This window comes from Rattus norvegicus, chromosome 17, assembly GCF_021556685.1.
Source record: "Rattus norvegicus strain SHRSP/BbbUtx chromosome 17, alternate assembly SHRSP_T2T, whole genome shotgun sequence".
Taxonomy (NCBI): Eukaryota; Metazoa; Chordata; class Mammalia; order Rodentia; family Muridae; genus Rattus; species Rattus norvegicus.
Genome location: NC_141550.1, coordinates 78,283,578 through 78,296,850, shown reverse-complemented (window position 1 = coordinate 78,296,850; position 13,273 = coordinate 78,283,578).

Below are 13,273 nucleotides of genomic sequence, written 5' to 3'. Positions count from 1 at the left end.
TTTAGAGTCTAAACAAATTTTAGAAAATGGAGGATTTGGAGATCAAGTATACTAGACTTGTTCTCAACCTGACGGTTATAACCTGTTTGGAGGTTGAATGACCCTTTCAAGAGGTTGTCTAAGACCATCAGAAACACAGATATTTACTTTATGATTCATAACAGTAGCAAAACTAGTTATGAAGTAGCAATCAAACCAATGTTATGGTTGGGAGTCCCTACAACACAAGGAGCTCTATTAAAGAGTCACACAGCAGGAGGAAGGTTGAGAATACTGCTCTAGGCCTAGAAATCCATATATGGGTCAATCAGTAAACTGAGAACAGGGAGACCGATGAAGACACTCCCTTCTAGAATCTGGAATTATTATCTATGAACACCTTTAGTTCAAGTAGATTTATCACAGTGAGAATAGAAAATTCATCCCTTTTGCCATTATTTTATCTAAGTAAGGCATAAGTTCATCAAAAGTAAAATCTGTAGAACTCAAGAGATAGACGCTGTGGAAACTCATTTAAACTTTCTTTAGATAAATAGGAGGAATAGCAATTACACAGAAACTAGAAAGGGGAAATAAATTAATAGAAAAAATGAGGCTGATGTATTTTAAAAGCTCTGAAGTGAATGTATCTACTAGATTATGAAATTGTCCTCAAAGGAAAAGCATTTAGAACTTAGATAGCTAAAACAGAAACTATAGGAATAGGCAATTGTCCTGACCATGCAGAATACAACGTATCCCAATTTACCTAATGGGTCACTCCCTGATTCTCAGTTACATGGTTCATTCCCGATAGTAAGGTTTTCTCAAGGGTTACTCTGGGTTGTAACACTACTCATATGCTTTCATAGATATATTACCATATATCTAAGTCCTGACATAGTAGTTTGAAGTTGAACTACGGATTTTCTTCCATTCATATAATAGTTCCTAGAGCTCTGGAACTAATGTTTATAAAACTGAAATTAATTTTATATTTATCTGTATCATATGGTTATGAAGATGAATGAAGTATGCAACTTTATCTGTCAAAAGGTTCATACCTGCATTTCAGTACATCTCACAAAGCATAAGAATATTTACCTCACTCACTAATAAACTAACTCTGAAACTTATTACTTTCTAGTCCAAATGATATTTTATTTTTTAAAAAAATTAATAGATCTTTTTATAAGTTTCAGAAGACTTGCACTGTTTTACAGAAGACAGAAGAGCATTGACCTCTCTAGGTATAAAAGCATTATGATACCTTACAGTGGATTGATAAGAACTGATTTACTTGGAACTATTTTGTTTTTTCTTTTTCTCAAGTGTAGTGCCTTACCCTATCTGAGAATGGCTTAAAGGCAGGAAAAAATATGGGCAACAGTATTCGTTTTTTGAGAAAATTGAATCAAAACATGTATGAATGAGTGGTCTTTTGCAGGGGAATGATCTGATTTCTATAAGTATTTCTTTCTCCCAGTCTTATATACTTAATAAAAACTATTCTGTACACTGAAACTGTAGTATTAATCATAATAACTCAGAAGTATATGAACCACAATCACCAAGGATACAATAACTGATATGAGTTAATGGTCTTTAAGACTGCATAGGATGGGGACTTACCATTTTATAGGTAAGAAATTTAGGCCCACAAAAATAAAACTGACTTGCCTGTGGTTACTGAACAGTAAATGGGAGAACATGAATTCAAAACCAGGATCTTATCTACAAGTCCAATAGTTCTTTCAAAGTCTATCCGTCTGTTTAAAGTATGCATGCTACAAATCCAGGTTAGATGGGGCAGGCAGGTTTTCTCATTCTCAAAACCCCGTAGACCTGAAATTTTACAATTTGCTGTCAATGTCTTGATTTTTAAAGCTCAAGTCAGCAGATTTAAAATTTCTTCAAATTTTGGAGCTAAAACCAGGCAATCTATGGATCAGAGTTATACTTCTTTTTCTATACATCTTTTGTGTAATGAAACCACATGTTGGTATGTACCGAAAGAGGCTATAAACAAACTTTACCTATGGACAGCACATGGTGGGGTGCTGTGGGTGTGTTCATGTGGAAGTCAAAAGTTAACATTGTGTATTTCCCTTAACTGCTTCAATACTGGGAACTTTTCTTTCTTTTCTTTTCTTTTCCTTCTTCCTTCCTTTCTTTGAGAAAGGGTCTCTTTCTGAAACTTTGTTTCAGATTGGCTGGCCAGGACCCCTAGAATCCATTTGGTTTGCCTCCTCCTAGGATTTACAGGTGTATACCTCTAGGTCTGTGAACATGGACACTGGGGATTCAAACTCAGGCTTGCTCAGAGTGAGCATTTTACCTACACCCTCACCTCCTCCTTGCCACTCCACAAACCTTCCTACTAAGGCGAGTCTCCAATGGGTGACAAACAGAGCAAAGGATAGCATCCATTCAATTTTGAGACCTTGAACTTCTGAGTAAATACTTGATTCCAGCATGAATATCTATCTTATTCAGAGTGCAGCAATTTTCTTTGTAGTCTTAAAAAAAAAAGAGGTCTTTATAAAAACAGAACACTTTCAGTAAAATGTTTTTGGGAATCAAATTACTGCCTCTCACAAAGTTTCCTTATCTCTCAACCATCCATCCACACTCTCCACAACATCCTCCAGACTAGGCTACACTTTAATTCATAACCATAATAGAATATGACCCTTTGAACAAACATCACATAAATTCTTTTCTTTTCTTTCTTTTTTTTTTTTTTTTTTTTGTCCTGATCTGAAAAATGTGTCTAACTTATCAGGTAAGGAGAACAGTGGAAGGAATGAGTAAAGTGGGCAATATAAATTCTTTTTTTTTTTAGTAAATTGTCATAAATATGCATTTGAATGACTTTCAGAACAATCAGATGAAGGGTCCATGTGGTAAAAGCAATGTCATGCATTTACCCACTCTGAGACAGCAAAAGGTAACACTTGGCAAGAGGTAAGAGGGCTCATTTCTATGGAAAGAAGAATTAAGACAGGAAATTTCCCTTTAATAATAAGAAAAAAAATGTTACTATTGTCAAAAAATTCCCTAGTTCCTTACAAATTCAAAGAGGGTTTCTGCGGCCAACTGGGAATCTACACATAAATACCCCCAAATTCAAACCCATGGTTCACACTTCTAACTCATTTGTCACTTTGCCAACTCACTAGCTTACAATATGTGAACATGAGACTCACCTAAAAGAATATCAATCAAATGTACTCTACAAAATTGGCATGATTTCTGAAGCACTGTGGGCATTTCAACTTCATGGTGCCATCTATGAACTTTGTAGGTGGTCAGGAGCTCACGTATACATCTGTTTTAACTGTAGAGAGGATGAATAGCTGGTTGCGCTGTATGCTAGTATGCACCAGAGTCCTGGGTCTGACCAAAGTCACTGGTGTTCAGATGTGAAACAGAAAGAACAAGGTCAAGCTATTGTGGTTCGCAAAGGCCACTAGGCATACTATGTCCTTAAATCAAGAAAACAGGCACTTACACTGTGTTCGTGGTCTCAGTAATATGCAAAAGCCAAACACCTATGTCCTTCTACCGATTCATCATGATGTGGCTAAAACAAAACCAAGCACCAGGACTTGATTTTCATATTGTGATGACATAATCTTCCCCTCAAAGCAAATTAACAATCTGTCACATGTGTGTCAAAGAGTTGATATAAGTTACAGAGAGAGGGGGTTGGGGAGGGAGGGATGTGGCTGGAAAAAAAGAAATCCCAGGAAAGAAAACGGACTAGCTGGAATTTTGGTGTTGTCCATAGGCATAACTAAACAAGGACATTGATTCTGGAAAGACCCCACAGCGTCTGGAGAGATGACTGGAGGGTTAGACGCACGTGCGGTTGCAGGGCAACCAACCAGCTTGAGTGCCCAGCACCCACATGATGGCACATGGACATCCCAACTCCAGTTCCAAGAGATCTGAAGTTGTCTTTTGACCTCTGTGGGTACCAGGCATGCATGCAGTGCACATATATAATTGCATATATACATACCACTCAAGTATAAAATAAACAAACATAATTTTTAAACTGGCAACATTAGTTTTAATGAGAACAAGGAAGGGTTTGGAAGAAGAAAAGGGATGAAAGAAATGTAATTACATTTTAATCTCAAAAATAAAAAAAAAACAGATAAAAACCTAGCAAAATAACATAGCTTAAATTTACCTATACCAACAATTTCTTCTTCTGTTTTACTTGGCAATATGAAATTCAGACAGAGATGTTCTTTGTCAGCATGACCCTACTGAGAAACCATAATATATCGTGCAAGGGAATCTCCAAGCCCAAGGCTGATCACAAACCCATCCTTTTGTTTCGGCATAGGATCAACCTAGTATAATAATGATGTTGGCTATGTCTTTCTTTTAGTCAAGATTTTCTTTCTGTGTGTGTCAAATATTTTACTAACATGATTCCCATTTACTTAGAACTTAACAGGGTGAGACATGAAACATTTCACATCTCCCTTTTTCCTGCACTGGGGTCTCAAATAAATAAGTACTGAGATAACAGTAAGTGGGGTAGTGAGAGAGTAGAAACACAATTCCAAAGCTTCTGGAAACTCATTTTATTAATAACTCCATTTTCTTAAGGACTAGTTAAAAAACCAGGTCAGTTTGGAGAAATATACTGTGAGGCAACTTGAGAAAGCAGCCTCAAGCTCCAGTTCCTCCTGCCTCGGCCGCCTATATGCTGGCATTACAGGATGGTACAGCACCTCTGCCTGGAAACTAGTCTTTGACTTCAAACTGTGAGTGCCATTTCATTAACCTGTGCTACTATTTATGTGAGGAGATCTGCCAGGAAATGTGGAGCCCGACTCCTCTGGGTAACTCCTCCTACACGAATGATCTCTGAAAAGAAATGTTCCTTCTTTAAATAGTTTCACCACAATTAAACATAATAACAAGTCTATTGTGAACAATAAAGTTGATGAAACTGTGGTTGGATGCCTAGTCTAATACAACCCCATTATTCTCTATTTGAATATCAGAGCTGATATTCTTTATATCTTACCATAAAACTAAGGCAGAATTCAAGGAAACCTTTGAATCTGGATGCTCAAATACATGAGCATTCAAATAGTTTATCATTTCCACTGATTTAAATTAAAGCAGAATTTAAATTAATACATTAAAACTAAAACAAAACATAAACATGAAAATGAGCAGGTTCACTGTTACATCTGCTCATTTGATATTACCATATCTTCTTCCTTTAAACAGGCAAATTTTTCAAAAACAAAAACAAAAAAATTGACCTAACCGTTTCACCTCCTAGTTCATAGATGCCTGAAATCATACTACTCTACTGAATTATTTCTACGAGTATCAAATATCTTCATGAAAAGCAATTCAAGAACTTGCAAAGTTTACCTCTTACTTGACCCCTTTCCCTAACATTAACTGCTGACTTCTTTCACTGAACATTCTCAGGAGTTCTGCTCTGCCAGTGCACTTTCCTCTGCTCAGTTACAGGATCATCTGCTTCTTTCTGGTGACCAGGATACCAGCTGCTGGGTGTTGTCTCATTTTACACTCCTCACAGGTTTATTGCACATTGTTAATGATCTTAATAAATTAAGATTTCCAACCAAACTAAATATGGTAAATCATAAGCACACATCTTCAGTTCAGAGCTTTCATGGGGGAAGGGGTGCCAACTTCAATACCATTTTGCATATTTAAAAGTCACCTCAAATGAGCTCATCCTTTGAAAATGCTTACTCCTCTACTTAGAATCCTTTGTAGGCTTTTCTGCTCTTATAATCCTGCAAAGACACAGAAGCACTGCGTTCACTTCCCACTACAGTCTAGGGCTGATTACAACCTCTGAGTCCCAGCTCCACAAGCCTCATTTGCTTCCTCAGCTGAATCTGTCTCCAACCTTCAAGGATCTCACACTTGCTGTTCTCTGTACCTTTATGCATTCACACAGTGTTGCCTCTAGAATTCTTTGTACACCAAAGATTAAAAGTGATAAATGGATATAGGACAGTTGATTGCTAAGCTCTGCCAAGACAGGATAAGCAGTCCTTCGTAGTTCCTGCTTCACGTAAAGTCTGTCAGATGGTCTGGGCAGAAGGCTGAAGGCAGATGCTCTAACATTATAAGGAATACAGGGACTGTCCAGGCATCAGCTGTCTCTGTCATTTCCATGACTTTTTAGAAGTTGTGTCCCTGTGCTTCCTGTATTCTCAAATAATATTTATTCCTTCTCAAATCTCTGATGGGGTTAAAGACTAGAAAGTTATACTCTCACATTAAACATAAGTTGGTTAGCATTAAAGAAGGTATTGTAGATTTAAAAGGATGGTTTTTGAATGGTAACACAAGTTAAAATCAAAGATGATTTAGGTACAAAACTGTAAACTCATAAGTTAGCATAGGTGATGAAATACTTTACATAAATTGCCAAATATAAAGAACTGGATGTTATAAATGTATATCAGACCCTAAAATTTTCATAATGTTATAATTGAATTCAATTAATATCTGGGAGTAAAGGAGCCTTTTACTGGACTAAAGAGGAGATAACTGCAGTTTGATCTTTTGCTATGCACTGTAATGATAAATGCGGCCCCCAAGACCTGGCTGCCCTACAGATGAGAGAGTCTGCATGTAGACTCAAGTAATGCTGTGTGACCTTGCCTCCAAGTTACTTCTGATTGGTGAATAAAGATGCCAACAGCGAATAGCTGGGAAGAAGAGACATAGGAAGTTTTAGGGATCTCAGGCTTGGAGTAGTCAAGAGAGAACCATGAGAGGAAGAAGGTGAATGGAAGAGAAGTCGCCACAGGTTAGGTGAGAGACATAAGAATGTGGCCCTGAGGGCTGGCCAATTGGAGTTAACAGCAGCCCAGATAAAACATAGTAAGTAAAAACTCATGGGTTATCTATAGAAAAATAGATTCTAATAACACAGAGGGTAGGTATCTGCCCAGCTCTTGTGGTATTTAAGGCTTATTGTAACTAATAAAAGTTGTGTGTCTTTTATCTGGGAACTGAATGATCAAGGCAGGGTAGAAACCCCATATTGGGATTAAAATTTTCTACAACAGTTCTCTATTTTCATTCTCCTCCTACTTTGCTAAGTACCTACTAGGGTCAGGTGGTATCTTTTAATTCTCAAATGACTGAAAAAAAGATTACCCATTACTAGTTTCATTTTACAGATGAGAAGCTGGGATTTAGAAGGTTAAACAACTTGTTCAAGGACACAGAATCAATAAAACAAAAGGATATTTAAATCCATGCCTGACCTGACTCTGCCCACCTCCTGAAGGACACCAGGGAAGCAAGTATGTTCTACTGTTACAATTGTCCAAAACTGGGAGTTTATTAGTTAGGAAACAGTGGGTAAATGGCACTATGTTACGATGAATTGTTTGTTTTTGTTTTGTTTTGTTTTGTTTTTTTCTTAAAAGTTGTACTCTCCTTTCCTTATGTATGGAATCTTATTTAAAAGTCGAGCATGTGCCATTCGGGTACTGTCAGACATTTCAATTTTCTTTGGAAAATAGGAGGACAGCTCCAGCGTAATAGCAGGTACACCACTGATATTTGCAAATATCTTCCCTTATCACACTCAATAAGGAAGCCCTCCCCCGGCCCCCCAAAAATCTGGGATTTACCTCTTACACACTTCAAAATATGTTTGTACTGCATACAAGAATGCTTGTTTCCATACAATACAAAGACATCAAAGAAGCTCATGGTTAAACCTGTCCTCTATGTATGCACCTACATAGTCTTCTAAGTTATAATGACTTTCTCCTTGGAACTTGTTTCACCTTACATATTGCTATTAGAGACTTTACAATCTCCTTTCAAAATATATACAGCAAAGTCATGAGGTGCCACCAATATACAGAAAAAGGTTGCAGTGACATTAAATGAGAAATAACATGATGTTAAAAGAAACTGAGAAGGAACTGAAAGTCACAAATTCAACCCCTCTACATAATTTCTACCATTAGGCAGAAGTAGCTATCATACCTCATGACAGTTACTGCAAAGCCAAAAAAAAATTGCTCTTCTGATTGTAATGCGCTTCACTTCAACCCAACAATAGCTGCACCCATAGTATCAATAGAGAAGGAAAAGACATAGCATGAGCACGTGTAGGCACATGTGCAACAATCACCCCCACCCCAAATCCCTACTTCCTGGGACACAGAAAAATATATAATTTGGTCATAATTAATTATGTCTCACATAGAGCTGACTCAAGTAGCAGTTGACCCTGCCTCCCCTTCTAGCCCCACTGATACACACACACACACGCACACACACATACACGCATGCATACACACGAGGGAGTGGGAGGAAGAAAGAGAAGGACAGGAGAGAGCCAGAGCCCTAGGTTCTGCATATACTTCCAGGTCAGTATGTAATTCTCACCTATCATTCAGGCATGGGAATTCGTGTTTCATTCCAGAAAATATAGAATTTAAGGTAAAAATTCTGATAAATACCAAGACATATGTAGGACCAGATCATTTGTTCTCCTGCTCAATTACTTTCAAAGCTTTCCTTGCATTGATAAAATCACATTTTTGAAAGTGCACTCTTGTCCAGCCTTCCAACCCATAGGCTCATTTCAGTTCAGGCTCCTGCTCCTATAATCCTGTTTCGCAGATGCTTGTCACCAGATGCACCTTTTACCTGGAGAGCCCCATCACTACCATATGGTGCACCTGTTTTGTCTTTGTTAGTTTTGATGTACTTCCTTCTACATAAAGCCCATACTGACATCTTCCTTAACTACTCCCTCACCAAATTCCCTTGCCCTGTTCTATCTCCTCCAGCCCATGAATCTTTTAGTATAGCTGTTATATTACCAATTTTCTATTTCTCTGACCAGATTGTATAACCCATAAAGCTAGGAGAAATTGTCTTCTTTTTTCCCTTTAGCAGTCAATAAACACTTTAATGAATGAAATCTGAACTTCATTTTACTTTTAAGTTTTCTCCTTCTAGCTCTAAAAGTAAACCCACATCTTATTCTTTTCCCATTTTGACATTAATAAATCAAGAATTAAAATGGTCTAGAAAACTTGATCCAACAAAATATTTGCTAGATTTAAAAACTTGTTTTATGAATTTATTCTGACCCATGTCATTTTAAGGATTTTTCTAGTTTATGTTATGTCTTTCTAGTTTAAGGGGTTTCCTCTAACAAATTTAAGAAGTTATTGTCAGATTTATGGGAAGAAACCTAATAGGGACAAGATAATCTCTTATTTAATTTTATTTTATTTCTTTTTCCTCCCTCCCTCCCTTCTTTCCTAGACCATCACTTTTAGTGAGTAAGTTGCTGAGTTCAGTTCCAACAAAGAAATGTGCTGCTTCAGTCTGGGCTGTGGGACTCTTGCTGAGGAGGAAATCCCTTTTCATGGAGCCTGTTGGGTGACAGGATAGGCCCTCATCTCCTTACCTCCCTCCCCAGTCACCATAAAGAACAGTGGGTCTTCTTTCCATTTAGAGACTTCAGAATTATAAAGCAGACCCAGTATAAAGACGAATCGGCTCACACACATTGCAACAAAAGCTTCAGAAGTGCTTAACAACCAGGTAGTGATTTCTATACTCGATGTCCTGAAATCTCTGAGACAGCGAGTACTTACTTACAGTTCTTACTTGTAGGAGTAGCCAGATTTGTCTTGATTGGCTTAGGTGCTGTTGTGGTTTGGATTTGATTTGCCCATGTTCCCTGAAGGTTGCTATTCTAGAAACTTGGTCTTCAGTGTGGCATATTTTCAAACAGCAAGCCAATGATCATTGTTAATGCAGTGCTCACTAGTTTTTCTGTCAACTTGACAGAAGAGTCTCTTTGGAAGAGGCATCCTCAATCGAGAATCCTGTATCAGAGTATGGGCAAGCCTATGGAACACTTCCTTGTTGACTGGTGTTGGAGCACCAGCTCACTGTGGGCAGTGCTACCCCTGGGAGAAGGGTTCTAGTCTAACAGTACTTCTCAGCTTTCCTAATGCGGTGACACTGTAATACAGTTGCTCATACTGTGCTGACTCCCAACCACACAGTTATTTTTGTTGCTAATTCATAACTAATTTTGCTAGTTTCATGAATCGTCATGTAACTATTTTTGGAGACCGAGGTTAGCCAAAGGGGTTGCTTTTTTAGCCACAGGTTGAGAACTTTTGTGCTATAAGAAAGTAGGTTCAGCAAACCCTGAAGGGCAAGCCAGTAAGCAGTGCACTGCCATGGCTTCTGCTTCAATTTCTAGCCAGGTTCCTGCCTCGTTTCCCTATCCCAGTTTCCTTTATTGATGGCCTGTGGAGTGGACCTATAAGCTGAAATAAACCACTTTCACCCCAAGTTGTTTTTGATCATGGTGCTCTATCACAGCGATAGAACCCTTAACTAAAACAAATAACAACACTTAATACACAATACAGTATTTTCATTTCTAAGATATGGCCACTCTGTTAATGACAATTGTGGCCAAACTTACAGCTATCCCAAGTTCCCAAAATACACTGACCAACTGTCCAGAGAAGAAATCCTTTGACAAAAATATGAGCTTCCCAAGTTATATACAAACAAACAAGTTTAAAACAGAAAAAGTGCTTAATCACAAAATTCCTTTGATAACAAGAGGTTTTGTACTAATAAGGCATGCACTGCAGGATTACCAGGTCTACTCTAGACAACTAATTACACACACAGCTTGAGAAAGAGCTGTTCTTGAAATAGAGATCAAACCTGGAAATCTCTGCACTATTTTCCTGCCTGGTCTAGTTTTGGATGATTTTCTGACCACGAAGAGTCTGTGCGATGCCAGGCTTCCCCAACTCAGGCAGGAGATTTTCCTCTCTGCCGTAAGTCACATTATCTCATGAATGAACTGTTATTTAGGTCAGTAAAGAGGCTCTGGCCTAATTGAATGTGCATTTTGTCCCTGATGTTCATGCTCTATATATCAAGATTTGATAAAGTTATTGAGAGTGGAGAGAGACTGTTATAAAGATGCAAAAGAGACTGTGATGACTAGACTACATTTAAAGCAGAGCAGTTCAAAATACCAGAATAATTTCAAATATTTAATTATTTTTTCAAATTACATCTTTATTTTGTGTTGAAATGCTCACACACTGTGGTGCACATACAGAGAACAACTTGAAGGAGTTGGCTCTTTTCATCGTCTATGAGGGTTCCAGGAATGGAACTCAGGATGTCAGGCTTGACAGCAAATGCCTTACCCGCTAAGTCATCATATCATTCCATATCTTTCATATTTAAATGATACTTTTGAATATTTACTTTTTAAAAAGGTATCCTATCTGGCTTTAACTTTGGAACCTAAAGTTCTACAAAGACAATCAACTGTTTCTTTCTATTTTTATTTATTTTATTTTTATGTGCGTGCATGTGCAGGTGCACATACGTGAGAGTGTAGTGTTCTCAGAAGGTCAAAATAGAGAATCAGACACCTGGAGCCCAAGTTGTATAGGTGGTTACAAGCCACTTAATGTGGGTAATGTAACCAAACTGGAATCTGCAAAGGCTGTGAATGCGGTTGAGTACTGAGCTAGCCAGGCCCTTTCTTTACTACATGCAAACAAAATATAATTCACCATACTCATTACGAGGGGGATGGTGGTGGGACTGACCTTGGTAAATAGTGATTCGATCCAAATAAAGAATGTGGTTGAGAAGAAACAAGATCCAAAAGTCTAAAAGAAAAAAAGGTGAGGCCCTGTGAGCTGATTAGAAAACTCAGCCTGTACCCACAATTACCTTAAATCTGCCAAAGAAAATGAGATGATCCTGTAATGGTGCACTCAGATATAAGGAAAACTGAAGTATCTTTCACCAAGAGTAAACAGTAAACTCTAGGATGATATTCTGATGAAGTCTTTTCCAGAAGGAGCTGGCAGTCAGACCTGACATACACACCAGACACACACCTTATTTTCTAACAACTGTATGCGTGTTTAGCATTTGTTGTGATACAACTGAGTGACTACAAGTGCATAGACGAACACAGCTCTGCAGGAGCCATGCGACATCAGAATATCCATGTAGAGGGCAGAATATCCATGTAGAGGGCAGAAGTACACATCTTTTCTTCCTCTTCCCGCCTAAGGTAAAACCAAACCAAACCAAACCAAACCAAACCAAAACAAAACAAAACAAAACAAAACAAAACAAAACAAAGCCACCACCCCAAATGCCACATGTTGAAGCTCCACATTCAGAGACCACGGCTTAGCTGGTCAGACAACCATCCGGGTACTAGTGTTTTTAAAATACTATTTACATGAAGTTCATGTACATACAAAAATGACGGCCACCAATATGTCAGTGTTATATGCTTCCTTTTGTTTTAAACAGGGTCCCACTATGTAGCCCTGGCAGGCTTAGAGCTCACTATGTAGGCAATGTAGACCAGGTTAGCCTAAACCCAAATAGTTACTCCTGCCTCTGTCCCTGCTTCATGGGTACTGTTAGTATAGGCACGTGTGTAGCTACACTGAATTCTTAAGTATACAGTAATCTCTCATGTATACTATAAACTAGAAAAGCTTTCGTTCTATTTAAAAGTATTTGCCATACTGGTGTGACATTTCAGAAGTCTAATATTTGAACTTAAAACATAAAAGCATTTCTAATTATGTCTTATTTCCTGTCAAATGAAGTGACAAACCTTACTGTCATGGAGCGTTCATGTAACTTTGGTAGTCCCGAGTCACTCTTACGAAGAAAACGATGCACGTGATTCTAATAGTGACAGGTGTTGGAAGTAAAAATGGCTAATTAAAATACTATACCTTCAATAATTACGTCTAATGTCTCTATGCTTATGTGTTAGTAGGAAAATCACAAGTACTATAGTAGTTGCTTAACCATTTCAAATCAGTATTTCTCATGGAATGATTTCCAAACACTTACTTCCCAGATTTCAAATAAGAAGCGAATATTTAACAGGTTTCTCTTTACATGTAGCATGCATATTTCTAAACAGTTCTCCTCAAAAGAGCCGCAGAGAAGGATGGCCCTGAATTGCTAACAGATGCAGGAGAGAGTTAAAAGCTACAGCAATGGAAGGCCATAATAGGACGAACATCAGAAACACCAGGAAACTGCACTCCAGAAAGTATGTCCCCGTAACCAAAGTAGCATTTTTCTATAATCAGTTATATTACAGCAACTGAACCTTACCTATGGCCATCTTAGTCCTTAGGAGGCACAAATGGCTTTTCCATAGCTGCCCTATGGTGGCAGGTGTTTG